General features: G+C 51.6%; 1 long non-coding RNA gene across 3 annotated transcripts; it reads right to left on the bottom strand.

The window, feature by feature from the left end:
- Window positions 1-10,213: 10,213 nt before the first annotated feature.
- Window positions 10,214-14,596, bottom strand: LOC149995760 (uncharacterized). 3 transcript variants are annotated; one of them, XR_016507476.1, is made up of 4 exons: window positions 14,108-14,596; window positions 11,902-11,988; window positions 11,636-11,772; window positions 10,214-10,465 (listed from the first exon to the last, which is right to left on the bottom strand). It is a non-coding gene; the product is annotated as an uncharacterized LOC149995760 (long non-coding RNA). The 3 variants fall into 3 exon arrangements; XR_016507477.1 differs by lacking the exon at window positions 14,108-14,596 and adding an exon at window positions 13,347-13,380; XR_016507475.1 differs by lacking the exon at window positions 14,108-14,596 and having other exon boundaries at window positions 11,902-12,112.
- Between the last annotated feature and the right edge of the window lie 396 nt (window positions 14,597-14,992).

Raw genomic sequence — 14,992 nt, forward strand, 5'->3', positions numbered from 1 at the left:
GTGAGGGAAACTGAGATTTCTCTTCCATTTGGTAAGCGCTTTAGAGAAGTTCATTGATTTGCTGAAAGTCGCGCAATTCATAGATGGTGCTGCTGGAACTTGAACTTAGGCCTTCTTATCTTGGGTCTAAAGACATTCTCAGAGTATCCCTGGGGTTCATTTATCCCCCCTGCTCCTGCCTCCCCGTGAGGGCCGGACAGGGGTGACAGACCAGAGGATGTCTGCGTGACCCCGCATGCTGGCCTCTGCCACCTGGCTCTTGTCTCAGCAGATATGACTTGGTTATGGATGAGCGCTGTTTTTAGCGTGCAGCCTCCTTGTCCCCTTAGAGGCGGGCGGCGACTTGCTCAGGTGCTGCTTCAAGCCAATGAGCCTGACCCCACAGCCCCCAGGGGCCTCCCACAGTGGAGACCGCTCACTGGCCCATCAGTCGGAGGATTGCATGAGGAAAGGGGCTGACTCCTGGCTGCGTGGGAAAAGAAAGGATAATAAGGTTCCCATGGACACACCTCTGTTTCTTCCTGCCCTTGGGCCCAGCTGTGTCCAACAGGAACGGAGTCCAGGATGCCAGCACAGACCTGCCCCCCCACACCTGCCTAGAACAAAGCCGCAGGCAGGGATTGGCACTCGCCTTGTCTCCACCTGCCCCACACGTCATCAGAACGTTCCTGCGGAGCGCCTGCCTGCAGGTCGTAGGCAGAGAGTGATTTCTACAACCTTTGTCCTCAAGCAGCGCCCCACGTCTCAGGGTTTTGCGATACCTTGGGGTGGCTCTAATGGTCCCCTAGCTAGCACTGGGTGGGGTGGGGTGGTATGGAGAGGGCAAAGGAATGGGGAATGTGTGGATAAACCCCAAAATCCACGTGTATTGAAATTCAAAAGAACTTAAATATACACTAAGGGCGTTTTTAGGGAAATGGAGAGGGGCTGAATTTGAGGGGGAAGAATTGCTAAGTGGCACAAAAGCAGGCTGTAACTACTCCAAATGGTCTTGTGCCTTTTGTTACATTTCAAAGCCTGGTGCCAAGCAAAGCTGACAGCAGAGCTGGAGAGGCACCAATCCCAGGAAACTGGGCTGAGGAAGGAAAACAGCTGGATGGCCGCTGAGCCGGTTTCCAGGGAAAGGGAGCTCAGAGACAGGAGGGACAGAGGAAGCCGTGCCCCCTGCTGTCAAGATCGAACTCACTGGAGGGAGGGAGAGGACACGCTGGGTCCTTCATCAGGATTTTTATCTGGAGGTCTCAGAGAAGAAACCCCATGGGATATTCATCAACTCTCCCAGTGTGTCCTTTCAGGGTTGTGGTCTCCCCTGATTGGCCAGCACCAGAGCAGAGGGTCGTCAGTCAGTGCAGCTGGCCCTGCCGTCAGCCACAGCATTGCCCTGCCTCATGTTGCTGCTCTTCTGGGCCTGGAGCTGAAGCAGGACGGAGGCCCAGATGTTGTCTCTGTTCAACCGAAATCTGTCTCTCGGGTCAGCAGGCCAGAGGCTTTGATCCTAAGATCACCTGATGTGGGTCAGAACCTCATGGTCCTGGGAGCGTAATGCTTCAGGCTGAGGGTGTGGTGGGGCTTGTGTGGGGGTTGTATGAGGCTGTTCTCTGGCCCCTTGTTCCTCCTCTGAGGGGGTCTCCACTGCATGACTAGCAATGTGAAAGGTCAGGGGTCTAAACCTCATGAATAGCGACATGCGGGGGAGGAAAGGTCACCCTGGGCCTAAGGCCCTAGCTTGTAACACTTGTATTCCTGGTTTCACCTGTTGCTGGGCCCCCGGGGCTTTCTGCCCTGGTGATTTTCCGTGCCTGGCCTCTGGTTCCTGCTCTGCTCATTCTGCTACACTGCCTGCCCTAACCATGCCTTTGCTGAGCCTTTCCCATGCACAGCCAGCAGGCGCAGGCTGGTGCCATGGCTGAGTCTCCAACCAACGGGCTAACACCACCCACCCTACCCATAAAAGGGCAAAGGTTAAAGACATAAAATCTTAAAAGGAGCAAGAGGAAGACAGTTAGTTACCTACAAGGGAGCTCCCATAAGTCTCTCACCTGATTCCTCAACTGAAACTTTGTGGGCTGGAAGGGATCAGCACAAACTATTCAAAGTGATGAAAAGCAAGGACCTGCAACCAAGACTACTCTACCCAGCAAAGCTATCATTTAAATTCAAAAGAATGATGAAGAGCTTCCCAAACAAGAAAAAGTTAAAGGAGTTCATCATCACTAAATCAATATTACAAGAAATGTTAAAGGGACCGTTTTAAGAAGGGGGAGGGGATAAAAAAATATAAATAATAAAATGGCAATAATACATACCTATCAATAATTATTTAACTGTACATGGATTAAATGCCCCAATCAAAAGGCATAGACTGGCTCAATGGATAAGAAAACAAGACCCTCTCATATGCTGCCTGTGAAAGACTCACTTCAGATCGAAATACCCACACAGCCTGAAAGTAAAGAGATAGAAAAGCATGTCATACAGATGGACATGCAAAAGAATCTGGGGTGGCAACACTCATACCAGACAAAATGGACTTTAAAACAAAGGCTATAGCAAGAGACAAAAAGAACATTTCGTATGCAATGGCCAAGACATGGAAGCAAACCAAGGGTACATTGACAGACAAGTTGATAAAGAAAAAAACAATTTTTGAAAAGGTGGTATATTCACATTGATACAAAAAACAAATGTGAATATGCCAGCTATTCAAAAATTGTTTTTTTAAATAATGCAATTAAACAGAATACAAAATTGAAGATCAACTTACATATACAAGAGGTTGCGAATAGGAGAAATAATATTCTTATCAAAATGAATTTGATTATAAGTGATTATAAATACATTTATTAAATATTAAGATTTGCTAAAACTATGTGATGGGCACCTAGTGCTTGTTATATTATAGCCTTTATTTCACCTTTGTAAGACTGAAATATCCCCTCCCCAAAAATAAATAATTTATTTAAAATCCTTTATTATGTTAAAAAAAAAAAGAACATGTGGTGCATATATACAAAGGACTATTACTTGGCAATAAAAGAAGAATGAAATCTTGCCATCTGCAACAACATGAATGGACCTGGAGGGTATCATGCTAAGTGGAAGAAGTAAGAGAGAGAAAGACAAGTACCACATGATTTCATTCGTATGTGGAATCTAAAGAACAAAATAAATGAGCAAACAAAATAGAAACAGACTCATAGACACAGAGAACAGACTGACGGTGCCCAGAGGGCAGGGGTGTTGGGGGGAGGCTGCGTCAAAAGGATGAAAGGACTAAGAAGTATAATACAATCTGCCAGTTACAGACTAGTCATGGGGATGTGAAGTATGGCGTAGGAAATACAGTCAATACTATTGCGAGGACCGTTTGGTGCCAGGTGGGCCTCGGACTTATTGGGGGATCATTTCCTCAGTTTCATAAATGTCAAACCACTGTGCTGTATGCCTGAAATGAATATAATATTGAATGTCAACGGCATTTGAAATTTTTTCTTTTTAATTTTTTGAACAATTGTTTCTGGGAGAAGTTGAAGCTGCAATTAGATCAGGTATTAAATCCAGGTCCCGTGTCACGGGCTTTGAGCCTGGGGTTTTCTCTTGAACAGCAGGCGTCCTTCTCCAAGATCCCTGACGCACAGACCCTAGCATTTCCCTGAACACACTCCCAGGCCATTCTGTTGTGAGTCAGCGACATGAAAAAACTCTTAGACTGAGCAGAAATCTGACTTCATTAACCTTTGGCTCTAATGATCCTCCTCCTGCCCTACCTCAAGTCACATACTTCCCTCACTTGATAGCCTGTCAGATACTTGAAGGTGGTAGTCATGTCCTCCAGAAGTCTCCCTGCTAAACACGCCTGCTGCTGTGGCTCTGCACCCCATAGGGCAGAGCCCGGGCCCCTGACCGCAGTCTGGTGGACGGGCCCCACCTGGCCAGACCCTCTCAGAACATTGTACCTTGCACCACACATGGCAATACAAAAATGGCCTGGCTGGCGCCACTTCCCTGGCCAGCCGCTCCCTGCACACCGGATCCCTCTCTGCCCATTAACATGGTCCCTGAGGTTGCACGAGCTGTTCTAGCAGCTGCTTCCCACTGGGGGCTTTTACTGAACCTGTGGTTCACTTAACTCCCCCATATTCTGTTTCATGTGGATTTTAGCCAAGTCAGGCCTGAACCGTGCAATAGATTTTTCAACAGAAAGTGGGGGCCATTAGCCTTATTCATGCTAAATCTCTTCTGATTGGTTTTAGCCTAGCATTTCAGGCAGACTGCTTTTAATGCTAACCTTCTCACCCATTAATTAGTAATCAATTTCAGTCGATGTCTATGAGCTATCTTTCCTAGCTCTGTGTCATCTATAAATTTAATCAGCCTGCAGATTTAATTCAGTGTGACCTCGAACTAGTCATTTGACTTCTTTTAGGCCTCAGTTTCCTTACAGTTTACACGAAATGAGGGGGCAGGGACTGACTCCCAACTTCTTAAGAAATTTCAGTAGATGTTACACAAATTCAAATGGCCAGTGTGTGAAAGACTGGGAAGGTGGAAGAAAGGATAGAGTGATCCTTTCACTCACTGGTAAATGGCTCAAGGAAATCGGTGACAGTTAATTCCACGTATCAACTCGACTGGGCCACGGGAGGTCCAGTGACCATGCAGTTTCAGAAGGACTGACCACACTGAGGCCAATGATGGCTGAAGACGGGCAATTCTGGAAGGCTTCTTTCTGCTCTGGTCATGATGCTCGAGTTACAATAATAAATGGCAGGAACTCACGCACATACATCCTGTGTTCCGTCTGACCTCTGCTAGCACTGGCCAGATTTCTTTCCAGGTCTACGGACTGTCCTGTGGGGGAAAGGGGGTGTCTGGACCTGAAGCAGAAGACCACGCGGACACGGGCCTTTCTCAACGCGAGGACAAGGCTGCAGGTTCAAGCCCTGAGGAGGCCTCTTGCAGTGGGCACCCTGCCCCGGGCACGCACTGATTTCCATGAAGCGGGGTCGCCGAGGGGCCTGGGGTAGCGCCTGGATTTCTAACCTTAAAATGCCACTCCGCATGTGGATGATTGGGGCGGGGAAGGAGGGGAAAGCACCCGGAGGATAAGGGGGTCTGGTGTGGGTGTGGGTTTGAGGCGGAAAAACAGAGCTCCTGCAGGGCACCCTCTGAGACCCTGGAGAGAGTCCAGCACGTCCCACTTACTTTGACCTCTCCACCGCCTCCCAACCCCAGCGGGACTCCGGCTCTGGTTACCAGGGCAACCCGCAACTACGACGAGCCACCCTTCCAGTGCCTGCTCCCGTCCCAAGGACCCGGGTCCTCTGGGCCCTACAGAGACCCTGGGGAAGGACGCGGCAGGTGGGTGGGGCGCGCAGCGCACAGGCTGCTTGCGGCCATGGCCGCCCCTGCACCCCGAGGACCCACCACCCGGGCCGGCCTTGACCGCAAGCGTAGGCGTTGCCTTTTGGCGCCCTAACCGGTGAGTCCCAGCGAGTCTTCTTGAGGCGAACAAACATCCTAGAGGACAAGGCTGTAGGTCTTGATGGATGCCTTTTTAAACGACATTTTAAAGTGGTTTATGATTGGGAAGCATTTTCCTTTTTGACATCTCTGTGTTTCTTGGCATTATCATGTCGCGTCAAATGCGCTGCTGCCCCACCCTGGCGCTGCACCCGGTCTCTACCCTGCACTAGCGCGCAGCTCCCCCACCCGTGTGCACCGCGCACCCCGCCTCCGCCGCCCCCGCCACCGTGTGGACACCAGCACCGCAAACGCACGCCCAGAGCCTGTGGCAGAAGCAGCAGGGCCCCAGACACTCGCATCCAGTTCGCTCTGCGTTCCTGCCCGCGATCAAAGGAGGAACGTCCCCAAGGAAACAGGGACACGCCCGACGACAGAGGAATGCCAGGAGGTCCTTGACGAAGCCCCGTGTTTTCTGGGGAGCTCAAGACGCTGGGCCCATGAGCTCCGCCGGAAGAAACAATCGCTGCACGGGGACCACGTCCCCTTCCCTCCAGCGGGCGGCGCCGGGCAGCGCGCGGAAGCCTGGACCACAGGCTCCCAAGGATGCGCGCGCCCGGAGGCTGCAGTGTGCGCAGCGCAGGTACCTCTGTCGGAGATCTCAGACAAGAGGGTGGTTCCGTTCAAGCCTTCCTGGAAGCAAAGGGAGGGCCAGGTGACTTCTAGGTGACCGTGTCCTGTTTTAAAACCAAGTGCTTCCATGGCAAAATACTCTGCGTCTCAAGTCCTCTCCTGGCCTGTCAGCGTCACCCACCAACCCCGACTTCCCCCCAAATCTTCCCTGCTGGTGTAGTGCTGTGATCAACCACTCAGTTTTCGTTGCTATAAAGATTCCTTTTTAAGGGAGGGGTGGCATCTTGCTACGATGAAAGGTGCACAGAAAGCGGAGGGCTGGGCCTCTGCATTCTGGACTCTGGCTGCCGGCTAGAACACCTGGGGGGGCTTTAAAAAATACTGTTGCCTGGGTCTGCTCCCTAAACCTTCTGAATTAATGGTCTGGGATACAGTCTAGACATTGCAGGCAGGGGTGGGGGATGGGGTGTGTGTAAAAGCTCTCCGGTGTTATAATGACCTAAATGTGTAATCACTGCTCTAATTAATGAGGGTGACGTTCTTCCAGGTGAACTTGGCAACAGCTTAGCCTCTCAAGTAGGTGGCTGCTGCAGGGCAGGGTATACTGTATGACTGTCACTGAGGCCTAGATGCAAGCTAAGGTGGGGGGTGGGGCTAAACCAGGAGGTTTAAGAGGAAGATAATGTTTCAGAGGAGGGAGGGAGCATCTCTCTCAGAATAGGCCCCCTTAGAAAAGGAAATGTTCTCATTTAGAGTCCAGGGTAAGGGGGAATGGAGGTGGGTGCTTTTGCAAGTGAGTAGGATGAAAGACGTGGCCCCTGTGGATGTGGACTGCGTATCTGCAGCACTGAGCAGGGTCCCGGTGTGAATCTCCCACCTGCTGCAAGGAGAAGCGGAAGGGTCAGGAATGCCATGGTCACACTTACGAAGGGACAAGCAACAAGATCCCCTAAATTATAAAGCATTCACCTTCTCAGGCCTGCAACCCTTCAAAATGACTTGAACTCCCTCCTCAGCTGGAGGAAATCCTAAAACCTTAGTTTCCCTGAAAATTGAGCACCAGGCTAAGTTCCTCCCTACATGCACTGTTACCGCCTGGAGGGCAGGCCTGTGCTGAGAGTTTCTTCCAACCCTGAATTCGAAGGTCATTCATGAATATTCGTTATGCTGTGAAGCTGGTGGGAGGCAGAAACCACCCAGTACATGGAGTTCAGAATGCCTAAGGTGCTCATGGAAATCAGGTAAGGCCTTACACCTCTGGGCTCGAGAGCCAGAACTGGAAATCCTCTGGAGCGAGAGCCTCACCTGCTGCTGCACGGACAGCATTCTGGTGAAGACAAAACCAGGGAAAGGAAACAGATTAGTGGTTGCCAGCCAGCTGGAGGTATGGGGGGAGGGAGGCTACAAAGGGGCACCAGGGAACTTGGGGAGGGGTGACAGAACTCTTCTGTAACTGCATACATCTCTTACAAGGCAGAAGGGAACACTAAAGAGAGTGATGGCCATGGAAATTATACTGGAATAAACCTGACCGGGAGGAAAAAGAACTCCATGGTTACATTCACAGTCCGGAAGAAGCTCACGGAGCAGGAGGAAATGAGTGAGCAAACAGAGACACGGATGTGAGCCCGTCCCTGGCAGCGATCAGAACAACGCTGATGCTGTCTTGTTGCTGATGTTAACGATGGTGAGAACCCAAGGCTTTGAAGGGGCAGCAACATTCACTGCTTGTTGCCGGCTGCATGGCAAATTGGTGAAATTGGAGGGGAATCAATGTGATCATACACAGGAAAATCTATAAAAGTACTCTGCCCAGGAATTGTTCCCAACAAAGTTACTTAATAAAAAGTTTTTAAAAATAAATGAAAAATAAATGAAATAAACACTCTATTGCATGAGTTACAATAGAAAAAATAGAAATAGCTGAAATGGCCAACATTAGAGGAACAGTGTGAAATGTTCTGGGTCATCAGTACAATGGAATATTTTGCACTTATAACAATGAGAAAGTTTCGTGATGAAATGAACAATAAAAAACAAAACAGCGAGCACCGTGGGCCCACCACGCTCATCTACGTGCTCGGGAACAGCAAGTACACATGTGCTGGTGGCTGTGCTGAACTGGCAGGTCACAGACACTTGTCAAGTTCTAAAAATTCATTTGCTTTTCTAATAACAAAGAACCCTCAACAAAACCTGCAAGACTGGAAGAAAATGAATGTGGAAAAGAAGAAATGAAATTCCAGAAATTATTATAGTACGTTGTCGACTGTTGTTTTCTCAGGCCTGGAAAGCAGAAAAATCATGAAAATCACGGTTATGTTTGAATGACTTCACCCTGTGGGAATTTTCTTTCCCTCTTGTTCCAAGCTCATGTCAACTCAGGTGCATTCCTTACTCACAGCAGGTAGTTTATGAACATCTGCTGATGAACTGACTAAATATCTAGGTTGCTTAATTGTACTTTTCACAGCCTCAGTCCTGAGAAAACCTGAATTTATCTCTGAAGAAGCATCAGAAATTTTAGTACAAATAATGCATTTCTTTAACTATTATAAGGGGACCTTCATCTTTCCAGCATAAGGAACACAGCTTTGAGGGTTTTTTCCCCCATTAAAAAAATTATAAGAATTTTAAGCAAGTCATAGCTGTGAAGAGAAAGATAAGTTATGTGATGGCCAAGCTCTGGGGAAACTTTCTTAGAAACTGGGCTAATGTGGATGATGATGGAAAGAGAGTGGTGGAGGGGACACAGGTGGGGAAGGAACAAAACTAGCCAAGTGGATGGAGGACCTGTTGGCTTCCTTTCAAGTCACCTGGTCTTGGTTCATCACCCTGGAGAGGAATGAAAACTCTTGCTCCCTTCCTTCCCCAGAGGCATGTTGGGCAGAAGATTTAGGTTGCATGCACGTTGATGTGCCCCTGTGCTCTCTCCCTGAGGGTGTCTGCATTCGCTGATAGGCCTTCCACAGACAGAACGCCAGGACACAGGTGGGGGGTAAAGATATGGGGGAAATCCCTATAAACAAAACTGTGTGTGTGTGTGAGAAAGAGAGAGAGAGGGAGGCTGCGCATGGTACTTGGGTCTACTGAGAGGCACTGCCCAAAGCGTGGATTTCTGTGTTGAATCTACTGTACGGAGACCTAATCCCCACTTTTAGGGAAGGGCTGTTAGTGCATCTTGAGCATGTGCTGCAGGCCAGGCGCATCCGTGTGCATCGTCTCCATTAACCCCCGACGACTCTACAATGAGCATTCTTTCCCCCATATTTCTGTTTCAGAGAGAGTTACTGCAATTCGAAGACAGTGATGTTCTCTGGGTTTTTATTTTAAATCCTCACCAGAGGACATGCTTATCGATTTTAGAGAGGGGAAAGGAAGGAGGGAGAGAGAGAGAAACATGGATGTGAAAGAGAAGCATCAATCGGTTGCCTCTTGTACACGCCTTAACTGGGACTGAACCCGCAACCTAGGCATGCGCCCTGACAGAGAATCAAACCTGCCGTCTTTCAGTTTATGGGATGACGCTCCCGTAATAGGTGCCCAGGGGTATGGACAGTGGACAGACAGCTGGTGTCTGCCTCAGGGCTTTCGTGACCGGGTGAGTCCGCTCCAGTCATTTCCAGGTTCTGCATCTCCGCTTAACTAACATTCCAGGAAGGGAAGTCCGCCTGCCCTCAACTGGGGAGCATGCTGCCCACCTCACGATGGAGATCTGGGCACGGTGGTGACCATGCCCACTGGGCCTGATGCGGGGAGGGGGCGCGGTGCAGAGACAGTTCCCTCAAAAAAAGGTGTAGGTGCTGGGCAGGCAGAAGCCATGGATGTCCCCACGCAGCTAAGGCCCCGATCATGCCGGCCCAGGAGCAGGCGCCAAGAAGCAGCTGCGTGAATGTTGGCTGTGCCGGCGTTTTCACGTCCCCTCCTGCAGGACAGCGATTCCACGCGGTCCGTTACGTGTGACAGCACAGCTTGAAGTCCTGCCCCAGGGATCTCCGTACACGTCATGTATGACCCAAGCAGAAGACAAAGTTGACCAGGACCCGGGGTGAGCTGACAAGGTGCTCCGTCCTCGGGAAGAGGCCACCAGGAGGCTCTCGGCCACGCCTGGTGTCCGCAGCCCTGAAAGCGGAGGGCACAGCCCCTCCCCAGCTTTAATGAGGCTCCGAGCAGCAGCAGGTGGTTCTGCCTCCACTCCCTCCGTAAGGTGTCAGGGATTCAAGGTTTCCAGAACATAAAAGGAACTGCTCCCCTAGATAAGGTTAGGTACCTCTGGCCCAAAGGGCCGCAGCGGCACCAGGAGAGGTTTCTCCCCACCCGTGGTGCTGTTATAGCCTGTGCTCTGCTGTGATGCACCCTGGGGAGAGTCCTGAGCAGAGAAACATGGGCGACATCAGTGATTGCGGCAGTGGCTGGAGGACTTGGCAGACAGTAAATCCAGATGAGATGTGGATGCTCTTTTTGGTCCCTTCTCTCTCTCTCCCCCCACCCCCCCACGGCAGGGTGGGGATGGGAGTGGTGGTGGGGGCTGTTGTAATAAAATCCCCTTCATTTTTTCTCATGACAAGAGTTTGTTCCGTCGTCCGTTCTTTCCCCACATGAAAAAGCACAAATAAGCAAAAAGATCACCTCGAACCCCACCCATCCATCTCTTCACCTAGATGCGAACATATTAATATTTGTACTTTCAGATTCCCGTTCTTTCTAACCCTCTGCCTACCACTGCCTGGGCAGTCAGGTGGCTGAAAGGAGCTGATGTGCGGGGGTGGGGGGGCTAGGGGCTCCTTGGCTTGGGGAACCAGGACCAGGGAGAAAGGAGGCTCGCTCCCTGGATGTGTTTCTGATCTCCCTCTTCTGAGGGGCTCAGGCCAACCTGTTCTCGCCAGGTGGACCTGATGGTTGTCACCCTAACCCACTTAGTAAGTACAGGCCGTGCATGCAATCCATTGGGATGACCCACACAATGTGACCGTTCCTTGTTCATAACAGGTGCCCAGTAGATGCTTGAACGCATAAATAAAGCACTCAAATCAGCAGAGACGCTTTAGCGCTCTCTGGGGAGAAGACAGGAGAGCCACGGGCCAGGCCCAGAGCGGCTCAGAAGCACTGGCTGCAGAACACCGAGCTCAGGCCTCTTAGTCGATACTGAAAGCTTTCTGGCTCCCACACTTTGTACTTTGCTAGTGTGTCTACCCCTGTGAGGGTTTCAACAGTTTTTCTTTAAAGATGTTATTTATTTATTTTTTAGAGAGAAGAGAGGGGAGAGGGGAGGGAGAAAGAGAGGGAGAGAAACATCAATGTGTAATCGCCTCTCACACGCCCCCAACTGGGGACCTGGTCCACAACCCCGGCCTGTGCTCTGACTGGGCATTGAACCAGTGACCTTTCTGTTTGCAGGCCGGTGCTCAATCCACTGAGCCACACCTTGGGCACAACAGTTTTTAAAAAATGAAATCATTAGCCCAACTTCTGTTTCAGGACTGAACTACAGTGGTCAGTGGAGCAGGATATTTTACTCAACAGCAAGCTGGAAACTTACCTGAAGAGGTGGGCAGCATCGCAGCCAGAGGAGTCCCTCCCTCACAGGCATCGGCTGATTCTGTCTCTAGAAGGCGGGAATAGCTTTCGTTGCCCTTTGCCATTGAATTTGCCAGATGTGACGAAGGCCTAAGCTCACTGATGGAACATAAATGACACACTGATAAAAAGAAACACACAGTCCTCTCTTGGCTCGGGCCCACCCCACCTCGCCGGGGGAGTGGTTGTTGTCCCCACTCCCAGGGTTCACTGTTTTGCATCTGTTACCTTGTCGCTATCCCCGTTCTCCACTTGTTACATAGACAAGGTTGTGCTCACTCAGGGAACAGGGATTGCAGCACAGAAACGTGTAACCTGGAAAACGGGGCTCTGTCATTTACCCGCCTTATCACCTCTGCCCAAGGGGTCAGCCGTTCAGAGCTGCTGCTCTCTCCCCTGGTGGTGAACAGACGGCTCCTAACCCTCCTCACATGATTATTCTGAAGCTGGAATGATATAGGTATAAAAGCAAATGTAAAACATGGTGTAAGTGTATGACATGATCTTTTTGCATGCAATGCAGTAGGTTCCTAAGAAATATGAGACAGTGTTGCATTGTGGGTTATGAAGTTTGGCACAGAGTTAGACCCTCGCTGTGCGCACTTGGGCAGATCGGCTTCTGTGTGCCTCATTTTCCCTCCATAAAGGGGAAGAATAACAACACTTCATAGAGCTGATATGAAGGTGAAATGAAAGAATACATGCAAAGCACTTCTAAACAGTACCTAGCATATGAGGGGAACCCCCCCCCAAAACCCAGAATTATCTTCTGAAGGGCGGACCCCTTGTAGGAACCCATCTGCATCAGGGCACCAGCTGGCGTTGTGGTGAGAGGCTGCGTTTGGCTTCAGTGAAAATTTTTTTGAAGACTCTTTCAATGCATTTGCCAATTTCATGACGGGTGATTTACAAGCACACCTGCCCACACTGTGCTGAGTGTTTAGCAGTTTTTGACGCAAAATGGCATGAACCCTGATCTTCTCTAGAGACTTCTTTGTTTCCCATGATGAAGACAGTCCTCAAAGGGAAACGTGTTGCTGATGTGGAAGGTGTGAAACAAGAAAACAGCAGAAGCACTAAAAGGCATCAAAATCGAAGAGTTCAAAAGCTGTTCGGAGCTGTGGAAACATATCTTGATAGGTGTATTGCATTTGAAGGTGACTGAAGTTTAAACATGTAAGAAAAATACACATTTTAAAAAATAAAATCTATTTTTTGGGGTCTGCCTTGTAGTAAGCATTCAGTAAATGTAAGCTGCTGTTCCTGCTGCTGTAAATGAATGACAAAGGTTACTATATCCATAAGAAATTGCATATTGGGGCCAAAAATCAGGGTTCTGGGGACCGAGAGTAGAAATGGGAGTTTTGTAAACTAGCAGGTTCTGTCGGTCAATCCGGGTAGGCTTCGTGAAGGAACGGGACTTTCAGGAGCTCTTTGAATGATAGCTAGATTAGTTGTCTGGGGAGTAGAAATTGTATCCAAACACCTGATAACATTTGGCAGAAGGTTGGGTGGGTGTAGGGTGACCCGATTGATGAGGGGCAGCCAAAACATAGGCTTGCAGACTAGTCCCCCAAGGGGCACTTCCAAGTCTCAGCCTTGACAGCCGTGGCTGAAGCGCCTTGGCTGAGGCTGGTGGGCGGCCCTGCACAGACAGGGAGGGACAGGAGCACCTGAGCAGCTCTGCCAGGACACACGGTCCACAGGCAAATGCTTATTGATTGACGTGTGGTCGACTCCTGTGGGGAAACGGGAAGAGAAAGAAGTGACTGTGGAAGAGTAGGAATTCCGAGATATTCAGAGCTGGGGGTGGGGGCTCTCCACTTAGGAGAAGAATAAGAGAAATAACATGTAATGTGTCTTCACAAACGGTGAGGTCGATAGGGTCAGTGTAAACGATTTGGGGTCAGAAAGTCTACCAACTTCCAACCAGTTATTGAGGGTGGCGCAGCACGCCCCAGACTGAAGAGTAAATATGCTTAATCCCATACAAAGCCTCCGGGGGTCAGAAAACACGAGGACCACCGCACACCAGTTCTTCTGCAGTGTCCTCGCTGTATTAGATGGGAAATCGGGGGCTGAGAGAATGGAGTAAATTACCCGGAGCCTTTAATCCAAGAATCTGAGGACTGCCCTAACCTCTTTGTTTCCTGTTTGGAAGGATCAGGAAGAAAACTCCCCTTCTGTAGAGTGGCGGCTGCGAGCCACAAGCGAGGCCCCTTTAAGCGCACCCTTTCTGCTCCCCGCTGGCAGGCTTTGATGTGCCCACCGCGGTTTCCCATTGGCCATTTTTTGTGGCTCCTCGTCCCCTTCCAAGATTCCCAACCAATCCACTGCTCCCTCTGTCGCAGGGGCGGGCTCTAAGGAATGTACCATGCGGACCGTGAGGGGGGGTAGGGAAGGGGAAGGGCATGGCGACAGCTCCTTTCTTTACCTTTGCCTGTCACCGCTGATTCTGGCACCGCCGGAGCCCGTAAATAGCAACAGCTCCCGGAGCTGGGGAGCGACGCGGCGGCCCCCGAGGTGCACTTAGAGCTGCCACCCCCGAGGCTGGGGTCCCGTGGTTGGGCTGGAGGGCCGCAGCCCCCGCCCTTGCATGTGTGCGCCCCACCGGCAGCCGCACGGCGCACTCGGCTGCGCGCGGGGTGCAGTTGCCCGCGCCGGGGGCTGCAGAGCCACGGAGCGACGGCCGGGCAGCGGGGGACGCCGGGCCGGGGACACGGCAGCATGAGGCGCAGGTGAGGACTGCCGCGCCCAGAGCTCAGGTTTCCACGGACGCCCGTGGGCGCTCTGGGCAGGTGACCACCGCCACCCGACGTGTGGCCGCGGCGCTGCGCCCGGGCCTCCCGGGGGCGCGGGGACGGCGCCGCCTTCTGGCGGCCCTTCCAGCTCTTGTTCGGCGGGCGCGGCCCCCCGGCCCCTGCTCTTGACCCCGGAGGCGGCGGCCGCGTGGGGCCCCCCGAGTCCCGGGAGGTCTCAGCGCCTGGTGGGAGTGGAGCAGGGCTCGGCTGCAGGGTCTGGGAGGCGTTGGGTGCAGGGCCCGGAGGCCGGGGGCGGGTGGGGCCTGCCAGCTGCCCGCTCGGTCTCTCCGGCCTCCGGGCGCTCCTGAGTCCTGTTCCGAGAGCCCTGGTCTGCGGTCCGGCGGGGCTGCGTGCAGCCTGGGGTCTGCGTGGCAGGTGGCCAGGGCAGCACCCCCGGTTCGTCTTCCCGTCCTTTTGTTGTGATAGAGGCGCACGGGGTGAGGCGACGGCAGCCGCACGCAGCGCTATCTAGGAGCCGCCCCTCCCCCCTCCCCCAACCGCCTGGAGGTCTGCCCGGC

The sequence above is a fragment of the Furipterus horrens genome, unplaced genomic scaffold (genome assembly GCF_987537825.1).
Source record: "Furipterus horrens unplaced genomic scaffold, mFurHor1.1.pri manual_scaffold_12, whole genome shotgun sequence".
Taxonomy (NCBI): domain Eukaryota; kingdom Metazoa; phylum Chordata; class Mammalia; order Chiroptera; family Furipteridae; genus Furipterus; species Furipterus horrens.